Raw genomic sequence first — 15,194 nt, forward strand, 5'->3', positions numbered from 1 at the left:
CAGCAAAACTGCAGAACGAACTGTCGTCGGCGGTATTTCCGAACCGATACAACATTTAAGAAAAGAGCGTACTCTTTTATAAAGGTCCGACAACGCGACCGTTACACGTGCGTGACTCCTTTGGTGTTGCGGGTGTCCATGTGCGGCACTGATCGCTTAGCATCAGCTGGTTTGCTATTATTAGCTATTCCAAAAAAAAGGTATGGGCATGGAGTATTAATTTATTGGCTGATCTGGAAGCCATTAGAGGCCTATGTTCACTTCAGATTCATCATCATCATCATCAACAGCCTATAAGCTTCCACTGCTGGCCAAAGGCTTTTTCTCACACAGTTTAAGCACACCACGCACAAACATGAAACTGTTGCAGATACAGTAACCAGCTATCCAGTGACTGATTCGCATGTTACAACAAGATTAGTTCATATTTCCTTGACCTTGAAAACTAAATTTCATAATACCTACCTAAGTACTATACATAATTAGTAGGTAGGTAACTTACTACCTAACCCACAGTCGCATAAATACTTAAATATTTAAGGCAAGTACCTACCTACCTACATACATATGATAGGTACCTAAGTACGTACCTATATACGTTAAACTATTGAATGAAATGACAGTATGTCGTCGTATTTTGGTCGGAAACTCCACGATAAGCATCGACGAAGGTTTTACTTTCAAACTTCATATCAAATTTGATACGACTCGTTTTGTTGTCGTTATGAAATAGTTTTGTTTATGCCTCGTTGGTTTACGGGCAGGTTTGATAAGTAATTTATGTATCGATAGTAAAGAGATGTGAGTTTTTGAAAAATGTTTTGTGAAGTTTATGTCAAAGCTTATTTCAACAGATAAATACGTACCTACTGGATTCTGAAACTGGCTGGCAGTATTTACATAGGCGAAGATTAGAGTATAGAACTTACTGCGACACTCAAAGTCAGTTTATTAGGCAACGTCACGCCTTTTATCCCCGAAGGAGTAGGTAAAGAGGTAGGTAGTAATGAGCACATTAAGGCACGTAATGCCGCTATACAATGTACACACACATTTACCATTTCAGTTTATGTTTTTAAAAAAAACGTATTTCACAATAGCTGAATCATCTTCTATCTATGTATAATATGAAGGACCTATTAACGATTGTCTACTGTGATATATCTCATGTTGCATTGTGACATGAACACTCGTAAACCGCCCATGGGAAAAACTTAAAGCAACAACGAATTTTCACTAAATTGAGAAACTTCATACTTACCTATAACAAAAGAATTATCAGTTTTCCTATCTCAGTCACGTACATACACGTATTAATAATGTGTAGGTGGGTAAGTAGTAAAAGCCCTTCCCAAACTGATGACCTGATAGTGGAAGTAGGTACCAAAGACACGACTACGGAGATAAAATCGGAAAATATCTAAAAATGTTTACAACTTAAGGTGACTGTGTGTAGGGCCTCATATGTATAGGTAAACTAAAAGAGAGCCATACCTAGTGCTAGGACTAGGTACATATTTCTGCACAAATGGGCTGGCCCGACTAGACTGATACCAAGGTAGTCCTGTACGACGTTCATTCACCAAACGCCTGCTAATAAAATTATAGCAAATCACGTCTTAATTCATTGACTGCAACAAACAAAATCTTTCAGGATTTAGGAGGGGAGAATAGGTACTCGGAATAATGAAGTTGGTATATTTTATGTAGGTCTCTCGTAATCAGAAGCCAGCCATAATTCCAAACTTGACTATCACTACTATCAGACAGTCAATTAACGGAGCATAAAATTTCATAATGGGCTTGCTCTTTTTGCAGGTAAATTAGAAAAGACGCACTCTATTTACTCCAAATTTATTTACATTAACTCCAAAATTAGTTCAAACGTTAAAATAAAAGGTTTCTTATAATAATTAGATCATTGCTAGCCATAAATCAAACGAAGTGAATGACCTAAATGTCTTTGTAAAAAAAAATATCATTTCAGATTGAGCGATGCTCTGGGCTTTAATTTAATAGCGTAGTGAACAAATATTTACATGTTTCAGTACTCCGTTTTATAGAGTAATAAACTTTTAATTTTAAAAGCTATAACTACATAATATTTGTAATCTTACCTCCATCACCTTGACAGAGTTTGCTAAAACGGAATTAATGACCGTCATTTAAGATTTCAATTATACCGTAGGAAATTACTACTTTTTACCTACTAAGTATAGAATATTAGCTTAAGAACAGCGCGAAGTTATGAAATATAAAATTACATGCAATTTACATGATTTTAAAATTATTGCTGTGTGAACGCAACTTTGTCATGAAAATCCTAATTTACGAACGCAACTACAATGTATCAAGTCGAAATATAATGTTGCCACAGTAAACCATTTTCCATTAATTCGGCAAAATATTTCCAAAATAAAATAATCTCAAACATTCAAAAATATCTAAGTTTAACTTTTAAAGTTCATACATTATTTTTTAATTATACTACACATGGATTGGCTTCGTAAATATTGCAAGATCAATTTTATTTTTGAAATGATTGTTATCAGCTCTAGTACAAATTTCTTCAGACTTATTACACTATGAGAATTGTATAATGTTGCGATGAATTTATTTTTAGTACATAATTAATTTTTTTGTATTTGTCTAACCGAAATATCTTCTTGAATAGATAGTTCAATTAGTTTAGTTATATTTTCCATTTGTTTTGTGGACAGCTGTTTTTACAAAAAAGCTGGTAACATTATTACAACAAACGTCAAATTGCCGCAATGACGCAAGCAGTTGACATGAAAGAAGGGGAAAAATCCTTGACGATCTTTTCTTCAATCTTTCAAAATGGTGTTTCATACTAACGAGTTTCTTTCTAAATTATATCAATTATTACTAAAATGAACTGTAAATTATAAGTGTGACAAGTGAACACCATTATTTGTTGTAAATAAAATTCTTTGTGATAATTTTTATTCGCGAATCTTGTGTGTGAAAAAAAAAATCTAATCGGCAATATCCAAAATCAATTACTACTGTGATGTTTGTGTTCTGACTGTTATTTAGAGTGTATTACGTAAGTATATTGCATATTTTTGTTATTAAACACGTTTAGTGCGGGTTGACAGTGCCAAGACTTGTGTGTGAGCGAGTGGTATGTTTTTTAAAATAGATAATTTTATGTCGTCGAAGACACCCCTTTTTTAGCAGAATTTGGCGGCATAAGTGTATGTTATGAAGGTAATTAGGTTTTATTAGTGTCTGCGGCGTTATAAAACCTGTTTGTAGGTAACGTAGTGTATAGATACGTAGGTATATGTGTGTGGATGTACTGTAAGTGTAATGTAGGAAGCCGTATTATTTTTTCCTACCGTGGATAGAGTTGGCATTGGATCATTTTTGATATATGAATGTAATTGATGTTAGTTTATACATAGAAATGTTCAATGCATACTTTTTTATGTTTCCTCTGTTATAAAAACATTATGCATTATGTTAAAGTTATATTTCTTATTAGAATCGTATTTGCTGGTGTACCAGTAAAGTGGTTAACATTTTTAATAAATCAAAACAAAGATATATTAAAATGTATGTTGGAACATTGCCAGGAACATAAATTATATCATTCACTCACATTTTATTTATTGGGAACTGTTATTATTACATCAAAGTGCTGCTTTAAATTATATTTATCATGAACATCTACTCTGCCTTTTTATAATCTCATTTCAATTGAAAAGTCCAATAAGCAAGTCTTTATCTTTATGGGAATATAAATAGTTTTACTTCCTGTAGTATAAATACCTTTATTTAATACCTATGAAAGATAAACAAACATGATAAATACCTATTAGGTATATAAGTGTAAGGTGTATAAGTATCATACTATGAAAATACCATTAAAGCCAACCAAAATTAATTTATTAGTAAGGGTTAAATAAACCCTTAAATTGTTTAGTACAAAATTGCTTGCTCATAGGGATGAAAAAGTAGCCTGTGTATTATTCTAGATCTAATCTATCCTAATTTCATCACAATACCTTCTGTCATTTTAATAAGATTTAGTAACAAAACATACATAAAAAAACAAACTAACTATTCCACATTGATAATTAATAAGATAAAACACAATCAAACCTACCCCACAACAATAAAATAATAACATCTAATATTAATACATCCATCTGACAGACGTACAAACTCATACATAATTCAAAGAGTCACAGATAATGAGGAAGTACATGTGAATCTTAATCTCGGAATTAATTGAAGGTCACGAGCCCATAGTCGGCTATTTAGAGGACCTTGAACACTAGGTATTGGATAAATGTGAGCTAATAGGTTTAAAAATAAATTTATCTTTTAAAAAGATAAGTTGTAGGGCTTTTGGTATTGTTTTTTGTTCTTATTTTAATGTTTTTGTTGATTGATTATTATGCTATTGGGTGCTTGTTGTCTCAAAATGTAGTACTGTTTCTGATTTATGCTATTGGGTGCTTGTTGTCTTATAATGTAGTACTGTTTCTGATTTTTACAAATTATGTGCTTCACACATTACGAAAATAATTGCTTAGGGACTATAGTACTACTATATACTTGTGATTTATTCCTTATTTTCATTCACAAAGAAGGTTATTATGGTAATGAAATGTGAATTAACGTAATAACAAGATCCTACTATCTGTCTCTTCAATGTATCTATATTTCATACTTCATTTGATTTTACATAAAATAACAAAAAATTAAATAACAAAGTAATTCAACCTAGCATGTTTCTATCGAATTAAATACCGGAGCTGCAGACTGCCTAGCAGGTTACTGGGGCTCGAAAAGCAGGAGTAGGAACGGGGTGGTTTTTAGTCAGTAAGAATCTGACACTCTCTCGTTTCGCCCAAGGCGGGAGAAGCCATTGGATGATTTTCCCCCCTCAAAAAAAGCATGTTTCTACCAATTACCTAGGCCTTAATACCTTAAGTGTTTGTACAATGTGAATCATTGATGATCATGTCTATTTTCAATTGAATCACAATGTTAGCTCTTCACAAAGCCTACAAGAATGAAATCATTATAGGCAATTACTGCATGATGTCATCACTTAGACCTAGGTGTTATTTTTAAATCTAGACTTGGTAATTATTTTTAGACTTATAGGGGACTGATAGCCATGCATTGGTGGTTTTAAATACAAACACTCATATATACCTATTTTTAAAGCACTTATAAAGAATGCCTTTTGCCAAACCTAAACTTAAGTATAATCTGCAGCAATAACTCAATCAAGGAATAATTTATTTAATGTGTATTATACTGCACTTAATAATTTAAAAAAGTAAAGTACTCCTGAGACCTTAATTTTAAGGAATTGTAATGTACAAAACGAACTAAATTTACTGAAAATTATAAAATTACAAATTCACTGTTGACTTTCCACTCTCATTCACAGCTGTTCAACATTTCCAAAGATCATTTAAAATATTCATCATTATAAACAATAAAGTTTGCCACGCAAATAATCTCCAATCCCCATAGAACAAAAGACAACAAATTAATGCAGATGCATAATTTATAACTGAACTAATTACAGAGCTAATGAATTACGTCGATAATTATTCAATTTATTCATGCCAATTCATGTTAATTAGGTTTTTGTATAAATTCTGGTGTTGTGGTCACAGGCGCATTGGACTGGTGTACTCTTTTCTGATTGTGGAGTGTGTATTTTTATAGAAATTCGTTATTTGGAGATATTTTAACTATCGCTGATTGCTTACCATGAGCTGATCCTTCTGCTTGTTTGTCCCCTATTCTATAAAAAATAGTACTGATTTATGAGTATTCAGTAGCTTAAAGCTCTCACCCCCACTGTTATATGGGGCTGATAACATAACTGGTGTAAAGTCCCTGATCCAAAGAGGTACAGCTCTTTCAGAGTTAAAATGCATTACGATCTTTCTACTAGTTATAGTTAGTTAACACGATTTCTGATTCAAATACCTTAATTTGTCAACCTTTCGTAACTGTGATAACTACTTTCATAAATATTATTCCACTACCTTCTACCAGCGGCTTCGCCCGCGTTTCCGTGGCATAAAAAGTAGTTATCAAGAATAAATCCTATCACCCAAGTCAGTTCATACCCTGTCCATATACCAAATTCTTTCAAAATCTGTTCAATAATTTCAACGTGATTCGAACAAACATCCAAACAAACAAACTTACACATTTATAGGTAGTTAATATTAATGTGATTACTTCTTGAATGCATTTCTTGATAACTACTTATAGTTTTATCTTGACAGATATGATACGAGATTTCTTTTATAAATCTGTAGTGTTGTGCAAATGACATTGATAACAATATTTATTGCAACATGAATGTAGTAAGTGTAAATTGTTCAAGTTGGTAGGCCATTTAGTTATTTCAAGTTTTATTATATTGTGTTGTAGACAGGGTACAGGCTTGTTTTCTGCTATAGTTATTACTGGAAAATAATACTTTGCCTAAAGACAAACGGTTAAAGAAAACATCGTGAGCAAACACTCGGACTTTCTGGTCAGCAGTGGCCACTTACAGGCTGTGTTGTATGACGATGTGTTACTTTGCCTCATCGCTTATCGAACTAATTACTTCTGGCTGTGAACTCACTATCTAGTAACGGTGATGAATTTCCTTAAGTGTGGGAGAGCCATCAGCATGGCATAAAAGGGCCGGCTCGATCGGAGTGATGATACCACAGCCTCACAGAAAACCGACGTGAAACAACGCTTGCGTTGTGTTTCATTGTGTAAGTGAGGTTACCGGAGGCCCAATTACGCTCCCTTCCCAATCTATCCAATCCCCGATTCCCCAACTACCCTTAAATTCCTAACCCTAATGCACTTGTAACGCCTCTGGTGTTTTGGGTGTCCATGGGCGGCGGCGATGGCTTACCATCAGGTGATCCGTCTACTCGTTTACCGGCTTAAAGATAAAAAAAAGATGATAAAAACCCGCAACGGTAGTTCCTGAAGACAAAAAAAAAAATAACTATCCCTAGTCGTCCTAGTAACCGCTCCAACGAGGCAATCAGTCATTCAACCTACATGCCCTCACCATACTATAAAGCACTCAACAATGACGAACACCTGACTGCCTATAGAATATACAATTGCTCAATCTCAGCGGCATGATAAGCATAGAATCATCGGTAACAATATCAATAACAACACAAAGGAATCAATTTATTTAACTACCTACTACGTACCTACATGAATTTATGTATGTATGGGTCTCTACTAGTTAACTATGCTAGAAGTAAATAAAATCGTAGTAACCTAAGTTTTATTAAACATAATATAGTTTTCTATTTCCAATGTTAGGGTATTTTTTATAGTATAAGTCAGTAAACGAGCTGACCTATCACCTGATTAAGCATTAAGCAATCGCCACCGCCCATTGACACCACAAACACCAGAGGTGTAACATGCCAAGCCGGCCTTTTAAGGGGTTTGGCATTTACGGGTGGTTGGAAATTCGGGAATTGGGAAGCGGGGTAGTTAATCGGGCCTCTGGTAACCTTACACAACACAAGCCAAAGCAACGGTCCATTCGTGCCGAAGCATGGCTTGGCTCTCCCACACTTATATTATTTCGATTCTGAAATTCTAATCTGAACTATACTTTTTACGTACCTACTTTACTTAGCTCCCTTTTATGAACTCATTAACATTTCTGAAACAAAAGGGGTGTCACTTTAAATATGTAGAAGGTACACCTTTGTCTAACCCTTCAGGGAATAAAAGGAATTTCAATACAATTCTCGAAATGTATACTATGTTCTGTCTGTCTCCTAAAATAACCCACATAGGTAGTTGATCAATGTTGTTGGTGGCATTCCGATGAGTTTTTTTAATTGAGTTTCTGCCTTCGTACGCAACTAACCTTGCTGACTGGCTAATCTGTTGTGAACACTGTGAGTGAGCCGAAGTTAGTTACGTTTGGTCATAACTAAATAACTAGTTTGTACGTTACCTCCATTCCCGTTTTCGGGTGCTTTTCCACCAGATATGTGCTATGCTTCGATGCGTGTGGCTTCCACCAATCATATTCATGGGTATACATAGTTAGCTTAACCTTCTAGTACCGACGTCCAATTTCAGTTACATAAGTACCGACGTGAGGTCTGCCAGACACCAGACTTTTATTATGGAAATCTTTGATGTTTATTAATATATCATATAAATATATTTGTTTTTGTGTTGTGTATATATTTAACTATTATATAAATTAAACAATAAAGTAAAGTATAACCATTAATTACTAATATTAATTTTTTTTATTGCAGACGCACATTTTTTGAACGAAAAAAGTTACTTTTATCTTGTTGACTACTATGATTCAACAAACAATATATATTTTCCGAAAGTCTTTTTTTCTTAAAGATCAATAACCATATAAAAAAAAACATTATACTTTACACATAATCAACAAATATCGTAAAAATCGCAAGGCACCAAATTGGAGGTAACCAGCTACCTTCACAAATACGCTTTGCAAACAGGTTTGCTGCACTATAGGCATACATGCTTCTTACAAGTGTCAAATTTGTACGCAGTCTTGCCCTTCAGTTTTGATGGACAAATGCCATTCTTGTAAAAAAAATCATAGTTTTTATTTTGGAGGGTTATTTTATAAATTATCTATTTGAGAGAAACACTTTTATTTGCCCTGATACTTGCCCGTTTCAAGCTCGAAGTACTTGACTTGACTTATAAATATATTTGTATAGGTCATATTTGTACCTGACTGGAATTAAAAGAAAAAAACTTTAAAATTGGGTAAAAGTCCTATAAAAAAAAGTTACATAAGTACAGACGAGTGGTCTGTCAGACCACTCGAAATTTTCAGTAAGGCATAACTCACTGAAATGACGAACGCTGATGCAGCAATTTTCCATGAACGCTCCTGGTCGACTAACTAAGGGGTAGACAGACTTACAGAGTGATAAGTCCACTCTAACATATGTACCTAGATTTTCGTAAGCATCAAGGTGTCTGTCAGACCACGCGTCGGTACTTAAAGGTTAACACTGGTTGAAACGGACTCAGCTAAGCTTTGTTTATATTTTAAGATGCGTGATGGTTTCCCTACTATCGATACACGAGCTGCACATCTTCCTCGCACAGCTACTTTGAGCATCTTACTCGCACAGCTAACTACATAGCTTAGTATCAGTGGAAGTTGTCACATAGTTTTACCGTCCCATCTTAATATTACATCTTCTAGACTTCCAGAATTAACGAAAGAAAGACAATAACTAGAGTAAAGATGAAAAATGGATGAGGAATGATAATTATGGAACATAAAATGGTTTATGTTGTGACGAGTAAAATAATAAATACTAGTTTGAGCACCTAAACATACCTACTTTGACTGGTTAGTTAATTAGTAGGCATTACTCCAAACCATACGTGGACAAACTAGTTTTTTCCTCTCAATACATTAATATTCATTGTTTCCGTTCTATTGTTTACGTTGCGTCAAAACTGAATTATTGCTGTGTGGTCCTTTTTTATGTGAACTTCCCACGAGTGACTTTATTTTGGCCAGCGAATTTGATAGGAATCGAAACTGCATTTAACCAAAAATGCCTAGTTATAAATATTTTCGTTAATTGTGTTATTGAGACGGTACCAAAATTTATTGATTGAAATGAAGGAGCAAACTATTGCTTTGAAACATTTTTTTGCATCCTAAGAAGTGATTAATAAGTCAAGGCCAGTTTTCACGCATAAGGGTGCTTTTCCATCAGAGATGTTCTATGCTACGTTGCTGTGGATGCATTCGGTTTCCACCAATCATATTCATTGGTACACATAGCACTGGTGGAAACGGACTCAGCTAAGCTATGTTTTTATATACATCGCATACTCGAGCTGCGCATCTTCCTCGCACAGCAACATAGCTTAGTATCGGTGGACATAAAAAAATAATGATTAACTTCCTAACGTAGATGTAACTACCTTATTGACAACCAATCCATTCAGTATAACAGAAGTATCAAAGAATGCGTAACAGATACATTCCCAAAAAAAAACATCTTATAACCAGAACGCATATGCGCGATAAAAAACGATAATGTAAATAGCCGCCCTTGAAATATTTGGACAATCACTTTTTTAAATGGATACTGCGTATACACGCGGTTATTTTAATTCGTGCCGCCACCAAACTCGTAAATACAGCGTGCTCCGAAAGCTATTTAGTTAAATAGTAAATAGCTACGCAAATAATTGCGGGAAATGAAGAATTATTTTGAATTCACGTATCGTGTGGTTCTGGTGTTTAGGATTGGAATTATTTTTGTTGGTTAATGTTATGTTTTCTGTTGTCAATAGTCTGTAGAGTATTTTTAAAGGGGGAAAATCATCCCAAGTGTCAGACTCTTACTGACTAAAAACCACCTCGTTCCTACTCCTGCTTTTCAAGCCGAAGCCCCGGTAACCCGTTAGGCAGTCCGCAGCCTCGGGAGTCTGTAGAGTATGAAGAGTATTTTGTAACGTTACCATAAAACGAACAGCGTTTCTGTTAGTTATTGGGCTCTTGGTCTTCATCATCATATCAGCCACAAGACGTCCACTGTCGCAAAGGCCTCCCGAAATGACTACCAGATTGACCGGATGGAAGCAACCTGCATCTTATCTCAAAAATTATTTATTTAGGCACGATGCACCAAAAAACACCATAAAAATACAGTATCTAAAATAACTTTTGCCCGTTAATTATGTTAAACGGTTTACTAACCTAACTGTTTGACGAGTCAACTCGATTAATTTCAAGCCACGCTAGGGGTTCATAGGTGTTTTATCAGCCCCATGTAATAAACCAGTACCTATATACCCATTTGCCGCACACTGATTACGTTTGCGGACACCGTACTATTAGAGTTTCCTACGAGTGGCAATAAACACGCTCCCTTTTACGTCATATTTATCCACGTATCGACCTCTTTGGGGGCAAACAGACGTGATGTGGTGTTAGGGTAGCTCTCTGTTGCTTTGGACTAATGACATGAGATATACTGACATATACTAGCTTATTGCTTAATTTGGAATCGATATTCGCAGAGATGGGAGATGTGTAACTAATAGCAGTTAGTTATAGGACTCTAAATGCAATGCAGAAAGTATTGGTGCACCACGGTCAGACCTCTATTCACATCAAACAATCTTCCAATAACTTCTCCCGTCTTGTGCGAGGCGAGAAGGAGTGTTAGACTCTTACTGACTAAAAAACCACCCCTTTTGTACTCCTGCTTTTCGAGCCGGAGCCCCGATAGACCTAGGTAGTCCGCAGCTCCGAATCAGGCATCGGCCCTACTGGGCTCCATCTGTGGTGGTCTTATGACTCTTTGAAGGTATCTAGGAGTACTGTGACGTTTCCAACGTATTTTCTTGTAAATAAATAGATACAACTTGCTAATATATTCTCATCTTTGTCGTTAAGGTATAAAGTCTAAAATCTATCGAAGAAAGACTGGAACGAGCTTCATATAAAAGCATCATTGTATTTATTTTTCTGTTGACTCCTACATCTGATTAAAGTCAAAAAAAAAACAATGCACTTTACCTTATCGTGCCTAATTAATATGTACCAGACACAACTAATCTTTCCGCTAATTTGAGATACTGTAATAAATACTTGATTGAAAGCATTTTATCATCAACTCATCAACTGATACACAGTTCTTATCAAGTACTGCCTCGGTGGTCTCGTGGACACGTATCAACTTTGATTTCTAACCTTACCACCTGGTTATAAGACTCAAAATGCATCAAAGATGAGATGAGATGAGAGGTATGAAGTGCAGTTTGAATGGTGTTAATGAATTCATCACCATCAGATCATGTCCATCTATAGAATTAAGACTCTTTAATTCCACATCACTGAGCTCGATCTTCAACCTTAAGATGATTGAACAAAGTATAGATTTGTATGAAATTAGAGATTCAAAGTTTTAATTTCACTTTGTTTGAAATATGTATATCAGAAAGCCACCAGAAAAGGTAGACTCCTATTTAAACGTAAGAATTATAGAATTGAAATCAGCGACATAATTCATTGATCAGACTTCAATAAGATACTAGACGCATTAGTAAGTAGTTCTAGAAGTCTTTGACTAAAAGAAAGTAAGAAATAACTATGAAATTGAAGAAGAAAATAAGAAATATAGAATGAAACTAGCGACATAGTTAAATCGCTGGATCAGATTTCAATAAGATACTACTTTAATGTATTAGTAACTATTTAAAGAAGACTTTCATTGAAAACATAGTCTTTCATTGAAATAAAAGGAAGATCGACAAATAAAATATACAAAGACTACTTGTACTGATACATAAATGATGTCCTAAGAGCTTTGATCTTGCTAAGTCGCATTTACTATTGAACGCTAATGCTTTTACGATAGGACTTGTAGCTACTGTATTGTCCTCTACAACGAAAAGAAGAGAAAAGACATCAGCTAAATAGGGTTTATTTCTGCCTACACTTTTTAATTTAACTAAGTACATATTTAAATGAAATTAGTTTAAATATAATGCCGTTTTGGTGCAAAAATAAACCGCTGCTAATTTAAAATTAATGATTTTTCGTACAAGATATAACCGTAGAAACCAACGAATTACATCAAATCAAAATCAAATCATTTTAATGCATCCATAGTGTACAGTGTGGTCTACATCAATCAGTATCACAAAAAATCAAAAAATGTTAAAATATTATGACTGCACATCATAATATTTGAAAATTATTAGTTTACTTTTGAATCTGTGGTGACACATGACAAGTGACAGATGACAGAAGTCGCACATAGACGATGGATAAACAAATTAACGGATGACGTCATAAATCCTACATAGCATATGTGAAGTTTACTTGCAAATAAACAGTTGGGCAGAAAGCCCGCCAGCCACGATCACCTCGCCTGGTCGGAGGATCCTCCTTTTCTTAGGAAACTTTACTCACTGTTTCCAAAAAATCAAAAGACATCGAAAATTTCAATATAGTTTTAGGTCAATTTTTCAACCGTTCTAATGACCTCATTACAAATTGATTTCGAATCTAATAAGATGGCAGAACGCACTTTAGAAGATTACATTTTTAAAGTATCCACAGCGAGTCTCCGAAAGTGTTATTTGATGAGTCCTAATAAAAGACACCCCCCTCCACACTCAGTACTGCCTTCTAGAAAGCAGATCAGCAATTTAATTTGCTCTGAAATTGAATGTCAACGAATTTTATTATGCCTGCCTTGTTGATCTAATACTGCTAAGGATGTCGTCCTGATTTCGATCAAAATTTTACAGGGATTTTTAATTGTAGTAAAATGTTAATTTTATGGCCGTGTAGTGACTCTAGAGAAGAGTATACTTCTCTATTTCTCCACTGAACCTTTTACGGACTGTGGAAAACAAATTAATTCTTTTAATAAAAAAAAACCTGTGTCTTTTATCCGCAAGCCTGTGTGGACTGCGGACTACCTAGCGGGTTTACCGGAGCTCCGGCTCGAAAAGCATGAGTAGGAACGGGGTGGTTTTTAGTCAGTAAGAGTCTGACACTCCCTCTCGCCTCGGCCAAAGCGGGAGAAGGCAATGGATGATTTTCCCCCCTTAAAACAAGCCAGGTGTTGAGATCCTGACGAACCCTCTTATGTAGAGGAGACCTATACTTACGCAGTGATCTGGTATTACCTATTAATGTTGAGGGAATCGTGACATACTACAGTATTTTACATGTAATTCATTCAACTTATTCATAAATATGTGTATTCACAACGTTATTAGTGATTCAACAATTATTGGTTTTCCTTTCCTGCATTGTGTCATTTAGTGTATTGGTCAGATCATTGAGTAAATTCCATCTTTGAGCGTTCTTCCTGGATCCACCTTTTTTCCCTAAAGTTTAAAAGCCATCAGTGGTTTTTACAAATATTCGCATGACGTCATTTTTAAAACGAGATTTTGGGCTCTCAAATCCCTAGTGTGCTTACTTTTCGTACTTTTTTGCAAGCCATTATTACTTTTTGTTTTGTGTTTTATAAAAGTCCTTTGAGATTTAGATAACCAGATAATTACTTCGCGTATCAAACAGATTAGTTATCTTAAGCCTACATGAGAAATCGCTGTTAGGATGTATTCTTACTGACGAATAGGGGATGGTAAGGCATGTTTATGCGATTTTTTCGGGACCAAAATATAGAGTGTGATACCCAGAAAAAACTATCGACAATAAACGCAGTTATCCGTTATTCTTATAATTATTTATTTCCTCAATCTATAAATGAAATATCTCGATATCTTTTGATTGTCAACAAACTTCGGTATTAAAAACTTTGCCAAGAATAATGCGACATACTTACAGAATCAAGATCCTCACCAAACCACATGCATCACTGTGCACAAACCTTAACGTAACTTTTGATTCATATCATTCAAATTGCTGCCAAATTAAATCATTCGTCAAGATAATAACTAGTTTTACAAGGAATTTTTGCGCCAGAAATTTTGGTGGTTATTCAATTAATAAAACAATACAGAAAAAATGGAGTATGTAATTGAAACAGGATTACGAGAGAATTTTAATAGTTAGATGTTTCAATAGCAATGTTTTAAGGAGACATCCTATGCGATAATGATTTGAATGAGAGACCTGGAAAAAGGCTTTAAATTTGACTAAGCTAATATACAATTAGGTATATGAAAGTCAATTATGAAAACATCAAACCAAATTGGTATCAGTTTCATTTCACGTATACACACCATTAATGAGTATAAGCATAAAAGTTTTAATGAACTTCTTCAATCAGTAACACATAATCCACGTAGGTATAATTTCTTGGATAACTCCTAACTATTCTATACTCCCAAGTTCCAAGGTATACCCCTGAGGATTCAGGAGAAAGTTCCACTTGATCTAAGTTTGTATTATTCCTGAGAGTACCCCGGTCTAACTGGATATCTTAATTAGTAATAGAGTATTAATGAAATGACCCTAATCTGGCTTAGTTTCTGGAATACCTGTACCCTTAGTACGAGTTTGCTTTACGGTGAACGAAAACGAAACGAGAGTGCGTTCGGCGCTCTGATTAGTCGGTGCGAATGAACCATCCAATCATCGAATTTCTCTTTATTAGTTATTTTTCTCTGTGGGATAACGGCAG

The 15,194-nt window shown here is 34.8% G+C and overlaps 1 protein-coding gene across 1 annotated transcript in view; it reads left to right on the forward strand.

Annotated features, from left to right (window-relative positions):
* Window positions 1-2,761: 2,761 nt before the first annotated feature.
* LOC118277553 (uncharacterized) overlaps window positions 2,762-15,194 on the forward strand; it is a 56,456-nt gene continuing 44,023 nt past the window's right edge. Inside the window, exon 1 of the mRNA XM_035596408.2 lies at window positions 2,762-3,070. The gene's annotated coding sequence lies outside the window, so the exon portion shown is untranslated. The remainder of the gene's footprint in view (window positions 3,071-15,194) is intronic.

The sequence above is a fragment of the Spodoptera frugiperda genome, chromosome 10, assembly GCF_023101765.2.
Source record: "Spodoptera frugiperda isolate SF20-4 chromosome 10, AGI-APGP_CSIRO_Sfru_2.0, whole genome shotgun sequence".
NCBI classification, from domain to species: domain Eukaryota; kingdom Metazoa; phylum Arthropoda; class Insecta; order Lepidoptera; family Noctuidae; genus Spodoptera; species Spodoptera frugiperda.